The sequence below is a fragment of the Notechis scutatus genome, chromosome 5, assembly GCF_049901735.1.
Source record: "Notechis scutatus isolate UNSWTSFEM ecotype Mainland chromosome 5, rNotScu1.2, whole genome shotgun sequence".
In the NCBI taxonomy this organism is placed as follows: Eukaryota; Metazoa; Chordata; class Lepidosauria; order Squamata; family Elapidae; genus Notechis; species Notechis scutatus.
Genome location: NC_142013.1, coordinates 12,905,074 through 12,924,606, shown reverse-complemented (window position 1 = coordinate 12,924,606; position 19,533 = coordinate 12,905,074). Strand labels below are relative to the sequence as shown.

The 19,533-nt window shown below is 40.7% G+C and overlaps 1 long non-coding RNA gene across 1 annotated transcript; it reads left to right on the top strand.

Moving 5' to 3' along the window:
* The first annotated feature begins 471 nt into the window (after positions 1 to 471).
* Positions 472 to 1,413, top strand: LOC148130369 (uncharacterized). The gene is made up of 4 exons (XR_015749722.1): positions 472 to 571; positions 911 to 997; positions 1,109 to 1,218; positions 1,342 to 1,413. It is a non-coding gene; the product is annotated as an uncharacterized LOC148130369 (long non-coding RNA).
* The last annotated feature ends 18,120 nt before the right edge of the window (positions 1,414 to 19,533 follow it).

The following is a 19,533-nucleotide window of genomic DNA, read 5'->3' as shown; positions in this document are numbered from 1 at the left end:
CGAAAAATAGGACTGTTTCATCACTTCCAATTCTCAGCTGCTCTTCCGGATTTAGTGATGAAAAAGACCACTCACGCTGAACAAACAGTGAGGTTTTATTCTTCTTTCATTCCAAAACATCGGATAACAATGAAGCATAACAGTTTAAAGTCAGCTCTGGCTTCATCTGCAGCCAGAGCTGTATTTATGCATGTCACACATTAACTAATTACATAATTAAGGCATCTAGCATCTGGCCAATGCTGACAATGATTACAACCATCCGGAATATCTATCGCACCAGGTTACTGTTCACTACGAAATATACAGGATATGTTCTAAATACTGTTAACACCCATATCCCCTTCACCAACACCATCCATCACCCACAGCACTCAATGTTTTCTCCATGAAAACTCTCTTTTCATGCAACAAGCCCCATCCTGCCGCCGGCGTCATGTCGGCTGCTGATGTTGTCAAGCTGCACCATCCTGCATTATCAGGGAAAACGCCGACTAAGTTCAGCTAAGAGGGGATTAGTCCAAGCACACCAAGCACGCCCATCCTGCAGCAGCCTCAAGACCAACACACGGTAAGACCACGAACTCCATTGTCGTGGCTCCATGGGACCAGTCTGGGAGTCATCTTGGAGTCGTGACAGGTGGTCCCCTCTACCAGGATCTATCCTGCAAAATAACACAACAGTAAGTTATCATGTATAGATATTACAACAGGGATCCAGGCTTATCGGAGTATCTAGTATGGAAGCGTCGTAACAGTCTATCTGCACACATATCTTCATGATGTACCCAAGACGCGTCTGTGTCTGGGTATCCTTTCCAGCGTACTAGGTACTGAACGTTATTTCTTCGTATGCGGGAATCGAGTATTTTGTCTATTTTGAAGTGGTCTGTATTTGTCGATGGCATAGGGCTCACTTCCTGCGAATCACTCTCGACTTCAACAGGCTTCAGGAGACTGATGTGGAAAACTGGATGGATACGCCCCAGCAACGATGGTAATTTCAGCTTTACTGTGACAGGGTTAATCATTTTCGTTATCGGAAAGGGCCCTACATATTTGGGTCCCAACTTTCTGTTGTTTAATTTCAATTTAATGTATTTTGTAGATAAATATTTCCGGAAATGCAGGAAGTGACAAAATGGGGCTGTTTTTCAGCCTCCAAAGGCCTCAAACAAGCCGAAAATCAGCTGGGAGGCGCGTGCATGCGCAGTGCAGGTAAGTTTGGCTGGGGCTCGTGTGCCCGCACAAATGGCTCTGCATGCCACCTGTGGCACGCATGCCATAGGTTCGCCATCACGGACCTAGGATTTGCATTTTCTCTTTTGCCTACAGAGCCAGCCATGATCCCATAGGAATATGACAACAGCCAACAGAATATTAAAGGACGTTGTACAAGAACAGGAAGCTCAAATAAAAAGCCCAGAGAAGGTATAAAAACCCACCCACTCTCAACTTCATTTTGTCAGCTGTCCCAAAATCACACGGGGTTGGTGGTTTTGCTTCCTCAATAAATGGAACCTTTCTTTCCAATCAGCCTCCAGCTTCCATTTTATCCCCAGTGCCTTTTTCTTGGATTGGAACCGAACCAGGTGGATTTTTCTTCCAACAAAAGGATACACTAAAAACCAAAATAATGATAACAGCAATACAGAAATAACAATCTTGAAGTATCAACATCTTTCATAAAGTAATAATGTGCACCGATTAGAGATCTTTATTAAATGTTCTTCTGAATAACTCGGGTTTTATGGTGCTTTTTAAAAGAGGTTAGAAGTGATAGAACTATCTGGATTTCTGGTGACAGGCTATTCCACAAGGCAGGTTCAGTTCTGTGAAACAAAATGATTTCCCCCACCCCACTCAGCCCAGATTCTCAACATGGAGAACCCTCAGAATCCGAATTTGAGATGAATGCACTGAATTGATGGGATCTGATTGAATTGGTGGGATCAGTTTTTTTCAAGCTTGGCAACTTTAAAATGTGTGGACTTCAACTCCGAGAGTACCTCAGCCAGAACGATGCAAGCCAGTGTAGAAAGTTAGCACCCCCCACCCCTAGAAGAATAAAATATTTTGAGGAATAATTTTAAAAAAGGCAGAATATTATATTTCCTTGGATGAGAAACTGAGAAACGTGTTTTTAAAGACAAAGAGCAGCTCCCTGCAGCTCCCTGCCCCCAGCAGATATTTGATGCTCATTTAGAAAGACTGGGCCAGCCTATCTACAAGACAAAAGGCCTCCAGCTCCCTAATCATCTTTGTTGCTCTTCTCTGCAGTCTTTCTAGAGTCTGGAAGATATTTACACATCAGTAGTGTGGAAAAAGCCCAGTGATTCTTCCAATGTCCTGCCTACCTCTTTCCTCCCTTTCTTTCCAGTTTATGCAGGCACTTTCAATCTTAGTCTCTGGCTTCAATTCAAGAAATCCTACTTTCTTTGCTGCCTATCAACTCTTCCTAAGCCAGAAGTTTTCAAATGTGTTGGACTACAATATCCAGCATACCGGCACACACAAACAGCCCAGCCTCTGAGTTTGCAGTTATTGAAACTGACCATTCTGTTTCTGACTCACATTTTCCAAAATGCAAACAGATCAATGGCGCAAAACCTTCTCAGAGTGCGAGGTTATACTTCCCCTTATTCCTAGCCTGCATGGCTAATGACTTGTTGAATTTGAATTATGGAAGTGTATTTCAAGAAATGTATTCCTGGGGACAGCTGAACAGGTAGTCTCTACATTGAAATATTAATAGTCTCATCACCGTGATCACCAGGCGGTACCAAAAAGCTCAGCTTACTCAGGAACAATAACTTTTCATAATTAAAGAACAAAATAATTTTATAAACTCGTGAGTTCCATCCTACTTTTTCTCCCACAAGATCTTAAAAACCTATACTGAGAACACTGAGGTTCTTCTATTTCAATTCCTATTTTTTCTCAGTTCTGCTTTTCTCCTCTACCACTTCCTCGTCTACACTTTCTATGGTACTTTCTATGGTACCAATCATTTTTAGATTGCGAGCCTGGAGGCAAAAAAAACATTTTTAATAGTGCATGCCTCTGGGGAATTAAAGCAGCTTTTGAGAAAAAAAAAAGTTATTGCTGTGGCAGTCATTGAAAGCTATTTCTGTCATCAGATTTCCACACCCCATATTGGGCGTGTTAGCTGCGCTCACTTGCTTTCCTGACTGAGTATCCAGTGCTTTGAAAAATAAATAAAAATAATACGTTATACTTAATACTTGGAAGTCAAGATTGACTGGGGACAGACCATAAAAACAAAAGCAGTTCTGAAATTTTCATGTAGATGTCAAAAGTCAACTCTAGAATCAAATAGATTAACAAATTAACAGATAATCAGAGTTGAAAGGGACCTTGTAGTGTAGGTCATCTAGTCCCACCCCCACCCACCCAAGCAGGAAACCCTAAACCATCTCTGACAAATGGCAGTCCAATCTCTTCTTAAAAGCTTCCAGTGTTGAAGCTCCCACAAGTTCTGAAGGTAGCTGTTCCATTGGTTGATTGTTCTCACTGTCAGAAAATTTCTCCTTATTTCCAAGTTGAATCTCTCCTTGTTCAGTCTCCATCCATTATTCCTTGTCTGGCCTACAGGTGCTTTAGAAAATTGCTTGACCCCCCCATTCCTCTCTGTGGCAGCCCCTCAAATACTGGAACCCTGCTATCATGTCTCCCCTGGTCCTTCTCTTCTCTAGACTAGCCATGCCCAGTTCCTGCAACCATTCATCGTATGCTTTAGCCTCAGTCCCCTAATCATCTTGGTTGCACTTTTTCTAAAACCTCAACATCTTTTTTATAATGTGGTGACCAACACTGGATGCAGTATTCTAGGTCTGGTCTTACTAAGTCTTTAGCACCTCACTTGACCTTGATTGTATCCCTCTCATAATGCAATGTAGGATTGCATTAGAATAGACTTATCAATAGTTATCAAAATTGCTCCAATGGGCCCTAGAACGATGTACCCTATTAGACAATCTCTTTTGCCGTTCCACCTTTTGAGTGTGATTATAAAAGCGGTTTGTGATCTTTTGTTTATCTTTGTTAACTTTTAATCCCAGTCTTGCTCTAAGGCAGCTGCTGGATCAAAGTATAATTTTCTTGCCTTCTCCTTTCCTTTTCACAGTGTTTGTTTCACAAGACTCCTGTGATGTTTATCTGAGAAGCTGTCATTGTGTTCGCACAATAGAATCAGAAACAAGTCAATGCAGATTTTAATTTCTCATGTGTTCAGTTGTGATATGCTCAGCATTTTGTTTGAGCCCGGAGAATCGGTATTCTCAACCAATCAAGATTGGTCAGCCATGGGTGATTTGTACAAACATAATTAGGTTTATAGTCTGCCTTTCTTCCAAAAAGCATGAAGTGGCTTACATTTAGATCTTCTTTCATTTTAGTCCACAATATTTTTAACAAATAGGCAACTAGTGTTATAAGGGAGGGAGGGAGGGAGGGAAGAAAGGAAGGAAAGGAAGAGGGAGGGAGGGAAGGAAGAAAGGAAAGATGGAAGGAAGGAAGGGAAGAGGGAGGGAGGGAAGGAAGGGAAGAGGGAGGAAAGGAGGGGTGGAGGGAGGACGGTTATAGAACTTGAATGTATTGGAGGAAATAGATTATCTGGGCCATCTTTAATCATATTTCAGTCTAGATTTAATACTGAGGCAGCACTGACTTCACTTGCCCATGACCTCTGGTGGGAGCAGAATGGGGGTGATACATCCACCTCAATTGTCCTTGATCTCGCCACAGATTTTGGTATTGATCAAGGTGTCTAGGTTCTGGACAGGCTTTAAGGGTTAGAAGACATACTATTGCAGTAGTTCTCTTCCTTCCTTTGGAGCCAATTTCAACCATGGTTAGAGGGAGCAGAGATTGAACCCAAGCCAAAAGAAAAAGACAAACAGGAAGAAAACAAAGAACTTCAGAGTGCTACTAGAAGAAACAAAAAGCAATGTCAAACATCTGTAAAGATGATGATAGAAACTGAAACAGAAAAAGAGGATAAGTCTTCCAAAAGTTCCAACCTCAAGTGGTACACTAAAAAAAACTATCTATCTATCTATCTATCATCTATCTATCTATCTATCTATCTATCTATCATCTATCTATCTATCTATCTATCTATCTATCTATCTATCTATCTGTAAAATTCACACACACACACACACACACACTGTATGTATCTTATATACACATACATACATTGTATGTATCTAATTATTTAAAGAAATTTGAACAAAGGTGGAAAAAGTATACTGAAATTCCATACAGTAGAGATGTTAACATCAAAAATACTTTAGAAAAATATTGTAAAGATCTTCTAGCACGAACTAATGAAGTTTGATTAGCTGTCTAGTCACTATCTCATTGGAAGGCGACAGCAATTTGATGATATATCTACAGAAATGTGGCAAGCAGCAGAAGAATTTGTAGAAATTCCAGCTAAGCTATACTGTACCTGGAAAATTACAAGTATATTGTTTGATCCATCAGGTCTTTTAAAAACATCTATAAAAGCAGCAAATAATTACATAATTATGTAGCTAACATAAAGCACTAGTTGATGGTTGACCAGCCTTTCCTAAAAGCAGCCTGAGCATTTGTTACAGCAAAGTTTCTCAAGAAAAGAGGCCTTTTTTCCATTTAAATATCTTGCAGAAAGATTTCCCAGAACTAATAACAAATTAATTGGCCTATTATTGACAGGGTCTTCAATTTCTCCCTTCTTATATAGGGGGATTATTATAGCCCTATTCCAGCATAAAGAGATAAAATCAGAACTATCTATTGGGTAAGCCAAGCTGTCAATTAAGGGCACTGCCCATCTATTTTTTTTTTTTTTTTAGTTCAATGGATATATTATCCTAGCCAGGAACCTTATCAAATTTTGCTTTTGAAATAAGGTCAACGATCACTTTTTCTGACACTAGTTCCTCCTGCGAACGGTAAGTAACTTTGATTCATCTTGTTTGCCATATTTACAAAAGGCTCCATAAAAATTGATTTGAAATATTCCCCCCTCCCTGGGTCTTAGATGGTATGCAGCAATCTGGGATGGAGGGAACAGTGAAAGCTCCGGAAATTAAATTCCAAAAGGTTTCAAATTCTTTGCAGAGAGAAGCATTTATTAATAATAACTAGGATATTCTCTCTTTGCTTTCTGTTTCTTCTGGAGTATTAGCATCTTATAATGTTTCTTCATAATTTCTCAAAGGAGGCTGTTGTAAATTAGACATTCTCTATGCTAAATATAAAGCTCTTAATTTCTCTTTAAAAGTGGCATAATCCACATCAAACCAGCTGGAATAATACTCATCCAAGTATTTTATTATTATTATTATTTGATGCAGGGGTAGATGCTGCAGATACTACAGGACTGCCTGCTTGTAATCAGAAATAAACCACAAGGATTTAAGGAGGTATAATTTCTAATGAGAAAAAAACAACATTGTGTTGGAACTAGAGAAGCAAAAGAGAAAGTGGGTAGATTCACAAACTAGTATTTGAATTTCTGTCTGGAAATATATTACACACATATCTTTTTACAAAATGTTACAGAAAGTATACATCTTACCGCAAACCTCTGGGAATTTGGACTAGCACGAACATGCTTTTTTTTTTTTTAGCTACCTAAGAACCAACAAATAGAGAACCAATTCTCTTGGTATAAAGAACTTGTTGCTCGTAAACTAAAGGAGAGAATTCAATGAAATAAAACAAATTATATTATTACAAGCATAGGAGAAATTGTCCCCAGTCAAGATGGTTTCTACCCAATGGTGAGATTCAAAATTTTACTACCGGTTCTGTGGGCGTGGCTTGGTGGGCATAGTAAGGGAAGGATACTGTAAAATCTCTAGTCAGAGGTGGTATTTGCTGGTTCTCCGAACTACTCAAAATTTCCGCTACCGGTTCTCCAGAATTGGTCAGAACCTGCTGGATACCACTTCTGGTTCTACCTGTATGGATTTCAAGTCCCAGAATTCTTAACCTCCTAGACTATTCAAGCTGGAGAAATCTGCAAAGTTAATACGTTTGGAAGGCAGGCAAGTTGAGCAAGTTATTATAATTCTCATCCTGTTTCACCACAAGTATGCTGGCTGGGGAATTCTGGGAATACAAGGTCACACATCACTGAGATGGAGAACCACCAGCCTATAACATGTGGGCAGTGGATGAACAAATGGGTTTACATATTGGCCACTTATGCATTAGAACAGGATAATAACCACAAGCAACAACTAGGCTCCCATAGCAAGTTTGTTTGGAAATGCCTACTGCCCGAGATTCTGGCTGCTATCTGTTGGATGGTATCATATAACTTCCAGCCTGTGAAAAGAATCTGAATTGCCTTTCAGCTACAGGAAGTTTCATTTGCACAAAATTAATTAGAAGGTTCTCTGGCTGTAAAACAGCTTGGCATGCTGAAATTAGGAATTGTGACTCAGCACACACCCTATTCTTGAACTTGGAGTAATCTTCTAAAGCTGCTGCACTAAACAGTGCCAGATATTTAGAGCAATTGTCCCATTGCCAAGGTGGGTTGCTTAAGGATGGAGCATGATTGATTGGGATTGTTGCGGGTCTTCCTAAATTAATTTCTAGATCAGAAGTCAGGGGAAAAATGCACGAAAATGGTATTTTGCAGCTTGTTCTATAGTGTTACATTTATCTGATACAGTTCTGCAATTTTCTGGAATGTTCATTCAGATATTTATTTATTTTAGAAAATTCATATGGCCGCCCTAGTCACTCTCAGTAACTCCAGGCAGCTTACAAAGATAAACATTTATCAATATGACTTCATTTGTGAATACAGGTAGTCCTTGACTTACAGCCACAATGGAGTCCAATATTTCTGTTGTCAAGTGAAACATTTGCTAAGTGAGCCTTGCCCCATTTTATGACATTTTTGGCATCAGTTGTTAAGTGAATCATTGACGTTCAATTAATAATCTGGTTGTTAAAGTGAATCTGGCTTCCCCGTTGCTTGTCAGAAGATTGCAAAAGATGATCACATGACCCTGGGGTCACTGCAATCGTCATAAACATGAGTCAGTTTGCCAAGCATCTGAATTTTGATCATGTGATCTTGAGGATGCCACAAAGTTTGCAACTGTGAAAAATGGTCATAAGTCACTTTATTCAGTGCCGTTGCAACTTTGAACAGTCCATTAAATGAACTGTTGTAAGTTGAGGATTACCTGTATTCTATTTTATTACAGGTAGTCCTTGACTTATAACCAGAATTGAGACCAGAATTGCCGTTGCTAAACAAGGCAATTGTTAAGGGAGTCACCCCCAATTTTACCACATTAGATAGTGAATCATATTAAGATATTAAGCAAATTCAACTTCCTCTGTTGACTTTGTTGGAAGTTGGCTGGGAAGATCACACATATCAATCACATGACCCCCTTGCCAAGTGACCAAATTTTGATAATGCGACTGTAGCAGAGGTGGTCCTCAGCAGGTTCTGACCAGTTCTGGAGAACCAGTAGTGGAAATTTTGAGTAGTTCAGAGAACCAGCAAATACCACCTCTGACTGGCCCCACCCCCATCTATTCTCTGCCCCCCAAGTCCCAGCTGATCGGCTGGGTCTTCTTTTGTTGCCCTGCACAGGAAAATGGAGCTGGAAAGCAGGTTAGTGGGGTGGAGAGGGAATGGGATTTTGCAGTAGCCTTCCCCCAGGAGTGGGGAAGGAATGGGGATTTTACAGTATCTTTCCCCTGCCATGCCTACCAAGCCACACCATGTCCATCAAGCCATGCCCACAGAACTAGTAGTAAAAAAATTTGAATCCCACCGTGGGGATCCGGCGACAATTGCAAGGACCAGTTGTAAGTCATTTTTCACAGTGCTGCTGTAAATTCAAGCAGTGGGTAAACAAATAAGTATAAGTCAAGGACTATCTGTATTCTCATTTTTCATAGAATAGAATAGAATAGAATAGAATAGAATAGAATAGAATAGAATAGAATAGAAGCCACACTTTATTGGCCAAGTGTGATTGGACACCCAAGCAATTTGTCTTGGTGTAAATACTCTCAGTATTCATAAAGAAAAGATACATTCGTTAAGAATCAAGAATCATAACGTACAACACTTAATGATAGTCATAGGGTACAATCAACAATCAAATCATACTAGGAAAGAGTCAATATAAATCGTAAGGATACAAGCGACAAAGTTACAATCCTACAATCACAAGTGGGAGGGGATGGGTGATAAGGAGTGGTGAGAAGATTAACAGTAATAGTAGTGCAGACTTTGTAATAGTTGAACAGTGTTGAGGGAATTATTTGTTTAGCAGAGTGATGGCTTTCGGGAAAAAACTGTTTTTGTGTCTAGTTGTTCTGGTGTGCAGTTCTCTATAACATTGTTTTGGGGGAAGGCGTTGAAACAGTTTATGTCTGGGATGTGAGGGGTCTGTAAATATTTCATCCTCTGTTCTTATATTGGAAAGTAAACTGTGTAAAGTATGTTTCTGCTTCTTGCTCTGTCTATAGGAGCAAGAAAGAGGTCAATAATTTTTAAGTATTTTAATGAGGTTTTTAGTATTACCTTACCGGTTCAAGGAAGTTTGAGGGATAGAGAGTGGGGTGCAAAAGCAGGTATCCATCTCCCTATGTTTGAAAGAAACTCTCTTTGAAGCAGTATCTTTGGTCCTTACACTATTTCATTTAAATAATCAGATGCAGTTTTAAAATACTTGTCTTAGCATTTCTCTGTCTCTTCATAGCCAGGCCTCATGGAGAGTTTCATCATTTTAACTTGTTTTAACTTCTCCATTCTTGCTGAAAACAACATTACTTAGGGAAGGGAAGCAGCAAGATTATCCTTACTGGCCCAATTTTTTTATTTCTTAGCAAGAGGTTGGAATCCAATCAAAATAAAGCATAGCATTAAAGTTACCATTTTCCAACTCTTCCCTAGATGAAATTTCAGCAACCCTGCAGTAATTCAATATGGCAATCCTTTAATATAATAAATGAATTTGTGTAAAACTCCTCATGAATAAGACTTATTCACACACACACACACACACACACAGAGACAACTGCTGCATTTGGCAGGTAGTTTTATCAGATGTCCAGATCTGCTTTGTTTAGCTATTTCTCATTCCTATCTGCACCAAGTATGGAAACTCTTATTTTCTACCCCAAATTAAGAATTTTTATACCCAATGCAGACTGGAATGACAAATGGCTAAACTAAACAGGCAGAGTCCAGAGAGCCAAACACAGGAAAGTTGGTGGGTTTATGACTATGGCCACAGAACGATCTATCAAGACATCAATCTGAAAAACGTTTTAGCTTTTCAGACCCCAATTAACTTGGCAGAGAAGGTGTTGACAGGTGCTCAAAACCAATAATATAGTGAACAGCTGCCTCCCACAGAAGTGATTGATTCTATCCAGGAAACAAGGTACAGCCTTTGTTTAAATCAGCCCTGATAGCAGCTTTGAGCTGACTTGAATTTCAAAAGCTTTCTACTGACTGCTCTAAGGACAAACAGGAATCTCAAACAGACAAAAATGAATCTTGGAGAGATCAATTTAAATTTTAAATTGGATTGGTCAAAATCATGTTGTGTCCTTTGACATTAACATAAAAATCAGAAGAGAGGAATGTTCATCTTGAACATGCTTGAAGTTGGCTCTCACTTCTCACATGGGAATGTCATTAAAAAGGCATAAAAATTTAATAAATGTCAAATAATACCTCCCTTTTCTATATTTCTTCTCTGTCCAGCTTCACAAAGAAGAGTAAAACAGATCAAAACACATTTTTGCAGGAGGAAGTCAGATAACAGACAACAGATAATCAGAGTTGGAAGGGACCTTGTAGGTCATCTAGTCCAACCCCACCACCCAAGCAGGAGACCCTACACCATTTCTGACAAATGGCAGTCCAATCTCTTCTTGAAAGTCTCAAGGGATGGCGCCCCCACAACTTCTGAGGGCAAACTATCCCATTGGTTGATTGTTTTCACTGTCAGAATGTTTCTCCTTATTTCCAGGTTAAATCTCTCCTTGTTCAGTTTCCATCCATTATTCCTTGTCTGCCCTTCGGGTGCCTTGGAAAATAGCTTGACTCCTTCCTCTCTGTGGCAGCCCCTCAAATATTGGAAGACCGCTATCATGTCTCCGGTCCTTCTCTTTACTAGACTAGCCATGCCCAGTTCCTGTAACCGTTCTTCATATGTTTTAGCCTCCAGTCCCCTAATCATCCTGGTTGCTCTTATCTGTACTTTTTCTAGAGTCTCAGCATCGTTTTTATAATGTGGTGAACAAAAGTGGATGCAGTACTCTAGGTGTGATCTTACTAAGGCTTTATAGAGTGGTATTAGTACCTCACTTGATCTCAGTTGTATCCCTCTGTTAATACAATTTAGGATTGCATTAACTTTTTTGGCAGCTGCTGCATATTGCTGGCTCATATTTAGCTGGTTGTCCACTAAGACTCCAAGACCCCTCTCACAGTTACTACTATTGAGCCTGGTTTCACCCAGTCTATATGTGTACTTTTGGTTTTTCTTGCCTAAATGTAGGACTTTACTTTTCTCTACATTGAATTTTTTGTGAATGCTCCAACACTGTAAGTTTTTAAAGAAGAGATTGGACAACCATTTGTCTGAAATGGTATAGTTTCCTGCCTGAGCAGGGGTTGGACCTCCAAGGTCCATTCCAGCTCTGTTATTCTATATTCTGCAATCAATAAGTGGGCAATTGTGAATTAGCTCTGTTAGGCCTGCCCATCTCTGTTAGAAGGCAAACAGTGCTTACTGAGGATTGCAGATTCTTCCCAAATCAAAACACAATTTAGGGTCTTACCAAACCTGGGGATGAATTGCAATAAAAACTCAAACAGACAGAAGATAATTGTGGGAAGCCACACCCATTCCCCTAGAAGAATGAAATATTTTGAGGAATATTTAAAAAGGCAGAATATTATATTTCCCAAAGGGAGAAATGGAGAAACATGCTTTTTAGAGGCAGGAAGCAGACTCAGTCTTAATAGCCCACAGCCAGGGGTGGGATTCTACCAGTTCGCACCTATTCGCTAGAACAGGTTGTTAACATTTTATGTAATTCGGAGAACCGGTTGTTAGAAGAAATGACTGGCCTAATCCTGTAAGGAAGGCAGGAAGGAAACATTCTGGTGTTGCTTACAGAAACTGCCTCCGTTAACACTTATTACATTCTTGGCAGGACTAGACTTCCTGTCTCAGTAACGTCTCTGGAGGGTTTTTTTCCCTCTCCTTTGCTGGTACTTTGCTTGTGTGGAGTGACCTTTCAAAATTACAATGGCACTGAAAAAAGTGACTTATGACCATTTTTCACACTTATGACTGTTGCAGCATCCCCACAGTCATGAGAGGCCAGGCCAGGAGATGCGTGACTCGATGTGAGTGATATTGAGTTGGCCACACCCAGCCAATAACATGACCGCCAAGCCATGTCCACCCAGTCACATGACCACCAAGCCACACCCACCGCCTAAGTCACACCCACAGAACCAGTTGTTAAAAAATTTGAATCCCACCCTTGCCTCCAGCAGATATTTTGTGCCCATTAAGAGAGATTGGGCAGCTTATCTACAAAACAAAAGACCTTCAGCTCCAGGATGATGGGATTATCCTTCAGGAAACAGCCATTGAGCCACAATAGAATTGACTCAAAGCAGCCCAAACTTCAACCAATCATAGCTCAGACAAACACCTAGGATTTGTACTTTGCCTATACAGCCAGCTATGACCCCTACATAACCCTTACATGGCCCCATGGGAGTCTGACAACAGCTAATAGAAAACATGTTCTTGTACAGGAACAGGAAGCTCAAGTGCAAAGCCCAAGAGAAGGTATAAAACCCCATCACTCTCAACTCCATTTTGTCAGCTGCACCAGAACCACAAACATGCGTTCCGTTCATCAATAAATGGACCCTCTTTCCAATCAGCTTCCATTTTGTCCCCAGTACCTTTCTCCAGGTTTGGAACTGAGCCAGATGGAAATTTCTTCCCACATAATTTTCTCTTGATATTTTGCTGTGTGATTAATCTGTCCGGGAGGTATTCTGAGGTGGGTTTGCAGCATTGAAAAAATAAGTCCCCATCAGCTCTGTCCTAATTATATCTTCTCGCTGCATTAGCACAGAGACCAGGTACTCTGACTCAGCATTTTTACTAACACTACAACCTGAGGCAAACAGACCTCACATACACTCTCCAACCTTTTTCAACTCCCCCCCCCCAGAGCCAATATCTAATCTCTTGCTGCCTTCCAGCACAGTTATCTTGTTTCTGCATGTGCAAGCAAGCTAGGCTGTAGTTGTGGTTATTAATTCTTTTATTCTTTTGCCAAGGGCAATGGCTGTTCCTGAAGAAGAAACATGGGGCTCACTTGTGCAGTGCATGGTTATCTTATCCAACCTGCTCCCTAATTTTGTCATTTTCTGTCATTTCACAAATTCGCTCTACGATAAGGCTGCACTTTCCATATTCCACAAATTAAATAGTTTCCGTCCTTGTGGGATGTTAACTTTTGCCAGTCGGAGTGATTTTAAAATGATAGAAAAAGATATGGATAGCTAAAAATTACCTCCAATGCCTTTGTAGAAGGGCAAGGAAGTGGGATTTTTTTAAAATTTTCAACTGGATTTCTTTGAGGAAATTGCTTGTTTCTTTATCGGTGTTTAACTACAGGCAGTTGTGATGACCCAGGGTGGGAGAAAAAATAAACACAGTCCCAGAAAACAGGTGAAGCCCCTTTTATTCCTTCACTTTGCTTCCAAGCTCCGAATATCCTTGAGGGAAAACAAAAAACTCCCACAGTTACAAGAAGGAAAAAAGCAACACAAACCAGGCAAGATAAGGGCTGGAGGACATCCACAGATAACAAAACACACACTAGAAAGGACGCCAAACTCAGAGAGGAACCATAAACTAGAGATATATCCATGCTTTATTTCCAGCATTCACCAGTACACATGTCTGTCCTCTTATTCAGTTGTCACAGCTGCAGCCCATGAAGAGGATCAAAGCCCTCTCCTCCCAAGTAGACCATGTCTCTCCCTTATCCTCTCCTCCCTGTGTGCCCTAGGATGGAGAGGGGATGGGCCTGGGTCCTCCTCTGACTGCCCAGCTGGCCTCTGCCCTTCCCCAACCTCCTCCACAACCTCCAGAGCCACACTTCCACTCCCTGGCTGTTCCTCCTCTTCCTCAGAGTCAGTCTCCACCAGGGGCATGACAGCAGTCTTTAACTTACAACAGTTCATTTAATGACTGTTCAAAGTTACAATATCACTGAAAAAAAAGTGGCTTATGGTCATTTTTCACACTTACAACCATTACATGGGTTGTACTCCATGGGCACATGATCAACATTCAGACCCTTGGCAATTGACTCATATTTATGATGGTTGCAGTGTCCTGGGGACATGTGGTCACCTTTTGTGACCTTCTGACAAGCAAAATCAATGGGGAAGCCAGATTCAGTTAACAACCGTGTTATTCATTTTAAAACTGCAGTAATTCACTTAGCAACTTTGGCCAAAAAAAAAAAAAGGTTGTAAAATGGGGCAAAACTCACCTAATGAATGTCTCCCTGGGCAGCATACATTTTGAGCTCAAATATGGTCGCAAGTCAAGGACAACCTGTATATCAAGCCTGTATGGTTTTATACACTGCTCAAAAAAATAAAGGGAACACAAAAATAAGACATCCTAGATCTGAATGAATGAAATATTCTGATTAAATACTCTGTTCATTACATAGTTGAATGTCCTTACAACAAAATCACATAAAAAATATCAATGGAAATCAAATTTAGCAACCCATAGAGGCCTGGATTTGGAGTTACGCTCAAAATTAAAGTGGAAAAAACACTACAGGCTGATCCAACTTTGATGTAATGTCCTTAAAACAAGTCAAAATGAGGCTCAGTAGTGTGTGTGGCCTCCACGTGCCTGTATGACCTCCCTACAACGCCTGGGCATGCTCCTGATAAGGTGGTGGATGGTCTCCTGAGGGATCTCCTCCCACACCTGGACTAAAGCATCCCCCAACTCCTGGGCAGTCTGTGGTGCAACGTGGTGTTGGTGGATGGAGTGAGACATAATGTCCCAGATGTGCTCAATTGGATTCAGGTCTGGTGAACTATGGGCCAGTCCATAGCATCAATGCCTTCGTCTTGCAGGAACTGCTGACACACTCCAGCCACATGAGGTCTAGCATTGTCATGCATTAGGAGAAACCCAGGGCCAACCGCACCAGCATATGGTCTCACAAGGGGTCTGAGGATCTCATCTCGGTACCTAATGGCAGTCAGGCTACCTCTGGCAAGCACATGGAGGGCTGTGCGGCCCCCTAAAGAAATGCCACCCCACACCATTACTGACCCACTGCCAAACTGGTCATGCTGGAGGATGTTGCGGGCAGCAGAATGTTCTCCACGGCATCTCCAGACCCTGTCACATCTGTCACATGTGCTCAGTGTGAACCTGCTTTCATCTGTGAAGAGCACAGGGCGCCAGTGGTGAATCTGCCAATCTTGGTGTTCTCTGGCAAATGCCAAATGTCCTGCACGGTGTTGGGCTGTAAGCACAACCACCATCTGTGGATGTTGAGCCCTCATACCACCCTCATGGAGTCTGTTTCTGACCGTTTGAGCAGCCACATGCACATTTGTGGCCCGCTGGAGGTCATTTTGCAGGGCTCTGGCAGGGCTCCTCCTGTCCCTCCTTGCATAAGGGCAAAGGTAGCGGTCCTGATGCTGGTCCTTGTTGCCCTCCAACGGCCTCCTCCACATCTCCTGATGTACTGGCCTGTCTCCTGGTAGCGCCTCCATGCTCTGGACACAATGCTGACAGACACAGCAAACCTTCTTGCCACAGCTCGCATTGATGTGCCATCCTGGATGAGCTGCACTACCTGAGCCACTTGTGTGGGTTGTAGACTCCGTCTCATGCTACCACTAGAGTGAAAGCACCGCCAGCATTCAAAAGTGACCAGACCATCAGCCAGAAAGCATAGGAACTGAGAAGTGGTCTGTGGTCACCACCTGCAGAACCACTCCTTTATTGGGGATGTCTTGCTAACTGCCTATGCTTTCCACCTGTTGTCTATTCCATTTGCACAATAGCATGTGAAATTGATTGTCAGTCAGTGTTGCTACCTAAGTGGACAGTTTGATTTCACAGAAGTGTGATTGACTTGGAGTTACATTGTGTTGTTCCCTTTATTTTTTTGAGCAGTGTAAAATAATTACGTATTTTCTTCCTTGGAACATGAAATTTAATGGAAGAAAATGCAAGAAAAGAATGTAAAAATATATTTAATGATACATTTGGAGAGACCTATAGCAGTGGACACAAGGCTGGATTTAGAGAGATGCAAATTGCCAGCTTCCATTATATAACATTTTTTGCAGTATTTCCTGCCCTTTTTCATTTAATCTTAGGCAGGGGAGAAAGGATTTGCAAGCAGGAAATAATGGGTCACTTTGTTCTTCTTTTTTTGAAGCTGCTTTTCATGGTCACCTATGCAGCTGCAGAACTGTGAATAACCACATGCTATTTTCTGAGTCTGTAACCCTTTACACAGCGTACAAATATGTAGCTGGTTGTCAGACCGAAAATGAGAACCACTTCACTTAGACTGCTTTAATAGGGCTTAGGGAAAGTACATAAAATATTAACCAGCCATGACTTTAAACTCACTATAACTACCACCATAGGTATTATTGTGGTTCTTGATTGAGTGATAATCACAGAGGACATTGTGTTAATGCCTTTTTATCTATTTATTTTATTCAAGACAAGGTAAAATACAAAACTCCAAACAAAAAATTCCACAGAAAACAAAAAAGAAAAAAAAAGAAAAAACAAATCATTAAAAAGTGCATCTAAAAACAAGAACAACAACACATAAACAGATATAATCACGTCTGGTTGAATACTGATTAATACACTACTATACTATTAGTTTCCGCCCCTGGTCAAACAGGCCCTCTCAAAAATTTTAAACTACTAAAACAATTTGCAAATTATTGACCCGCTTTCTATAAGTTATACAGTAGTTAACAGAAAGAACAGTAAAACAAAACAAGATTAAAGTTTCAAAACTCTCTGTTAACAAACTTGTTATTGTAATGCACTCCAGGAAAATTTACCCTGGCATTTTATCTATCTCAAATCATACCAAAAGTCATAAATAATATTTATGCCTTTTGAGCACCCATAGCATTTAGGGAAAATACCTGTGGAGAAAGAACCTCATAAATTAAAAAAAAGAAATTTAGCATAGAAGGTGTGTATCCAGCTGTGTGTTCATTTTAGCTGATGTTCTACTTTAATTAGTCATTGCAACTGCACAGCTGATGACAGGATCTTGAAGAGAAATAAAGGACATAAAATTGCCTGCATCTACAAGTTCTTGCACGGTCCCACAATCATGCCACAGATGGATCGTTTGAATTGTTGAGCACTCTCATGTAAGATCCCACCTGTATTCTGAAGTGGTACAATCCAGAAAGCATTGAGCAGACTGTAAAACATTACCCAGGCCAGCTGCTACTGTTTCATTGCTGGGGGGGAAGCTTTCAACAAAAAATGTGATTTATGACATTGTGATATTAATACAAGAGTTGCATCATGTATACCAATGCTCTTTGATGTGTCATCCAAAGCACCCACACTGGGCTTATGCTCAGGCTGTGCTGCCAAGGAAATGTAAATTCTTTCTTCTGTACCCCAATATGTTTGGGTTAAATTAGGCCTTCAGGGCACAGCTTTTGTGAATCTCAGCTTTGTTCAATGGCAACTGGATTCTCTGCCTCTTGATTTTGTTTATTGTTATTGCACTGTTCTCTCAGTTTCCTCCTGTGAGCCGGCAGTGATTGGGTTAAATGCACTCAGTGAAGCCCAGTCTTTGTGATCAGAAGAGCCATGTCATTGTATGCCTCCTCTCTAGCATTACAGGGTTCCTGTTTTTGTTTTTCTCAAGAGACACTGGGAATTTCCCCACTAGTACCTTTGAGTTTGCTCCTTTTATTTAAGCAAACGTGCTTGTGCATTTTAAAGGTAGGCAGGCTGTAGAATCATCCTAAATGCTTGCATTGTTCCTGGATTTCAATCTCTTCAGTAAAGCCAGGTTGTTGTTTTTAGTAAAGCTCTCTCAATAATCCTTGCAAGGCTTGGATATGTGCTTCTGTAATAAACATCATACTGTATTTCTTCCTTGGGATCATTTTTGTCCAGCCCTTCAGCACTGTAAGTCCAACACAAGAGGCAACAACAACAAAACAAACTCATGCAAATCCATACAACTGACCTATAAGTGGGAATCTTGTTCATTCAATGAATGGGCCTGTTGAAAGAAATATCCTTCTGGGTTCAGTTCCAAGTGGGGGGAAAAGCCACTGGAAACATGGAGGCTATTTGGAAAGATGGTTTAATGGTGGACAGCAGGACCACATGGCTTGGAGCTCCAAAGTGAAAAAGAAAGGAGGATCACATACTTCAAGGTGAGAAGGTCAAGAAGGGAAGACCAAGATGCTGAGAGACCCTTATATAACCTCTGTTGGACCCCACCTTAATGTTTCCTGTTCCTGTGTAAAAAATATATCCCATTGGCTGTCAGACTCCCAGGGGTTGGGGGTCTTAGTTAACTTTGTAGTCTTTGTCTGGAGTACATGGCTTCACCTGAGTGTTGGCTGATACAATCTTCCCAGGCCTGGTGGTGAGATGGGTAGACCATTTATTATGTAGAATACTCTTGATCCTAGGCCTTAATGGCCCATTAGCAAAGGGGGGCTGAGTTTCTGCTTCTCTGAGTTCCTACTTTACTCTTTTTAGGGGAAATATTCTGCCTTTTAAATATTTCCCAGGATATTTCATTTTTCTAGGAGAGGGGTGGGTGCTAACTTCCTACAGGCCTTACCACCAAGCAACTTCTTACCAATTTACCAACCCTCCTCAGTGAGACAAACTCAAGATATACACGTATATTCTTCAGTTGTAACATGGTTTGTTTAGTTTAGAACACTAGTTTATGAACAATGTTCAAGTTTATATAAATGATATAGTTTATAAATCATGGTTTGTAGCTTACTTTGCTCTTTTATTAAAGCATGCTATGGACTGTGAACCCAAGCATAGGGCTGTAGCTGGCCTCAGTGAGACAAACTCAAGGTATGCATGTATTTTATTCAGCTGTTAACATGGTTTGTTTTTAGTTTAGAACACTAGTTTATAAATCATGTTCAAGTTTATATAAATCATGTTCTAGTTTATAAACCATGTTTTGCAGCTTCCTTTCCTCTTTTATTAAAGCATGCTATGGATTAGCACACTGTGAACCCAAGCAATCTTACATTTTGTATCTTACATTTTGTATGGTATTACAAACCCCAAAGCAAGAACAAGCTTTTCACAGCCTTGTGTCTTCCATTGCATAATGACTACAATGCCCATTAAATCAAAGCTGGCAAGGCTGAACTGATTGGGAATA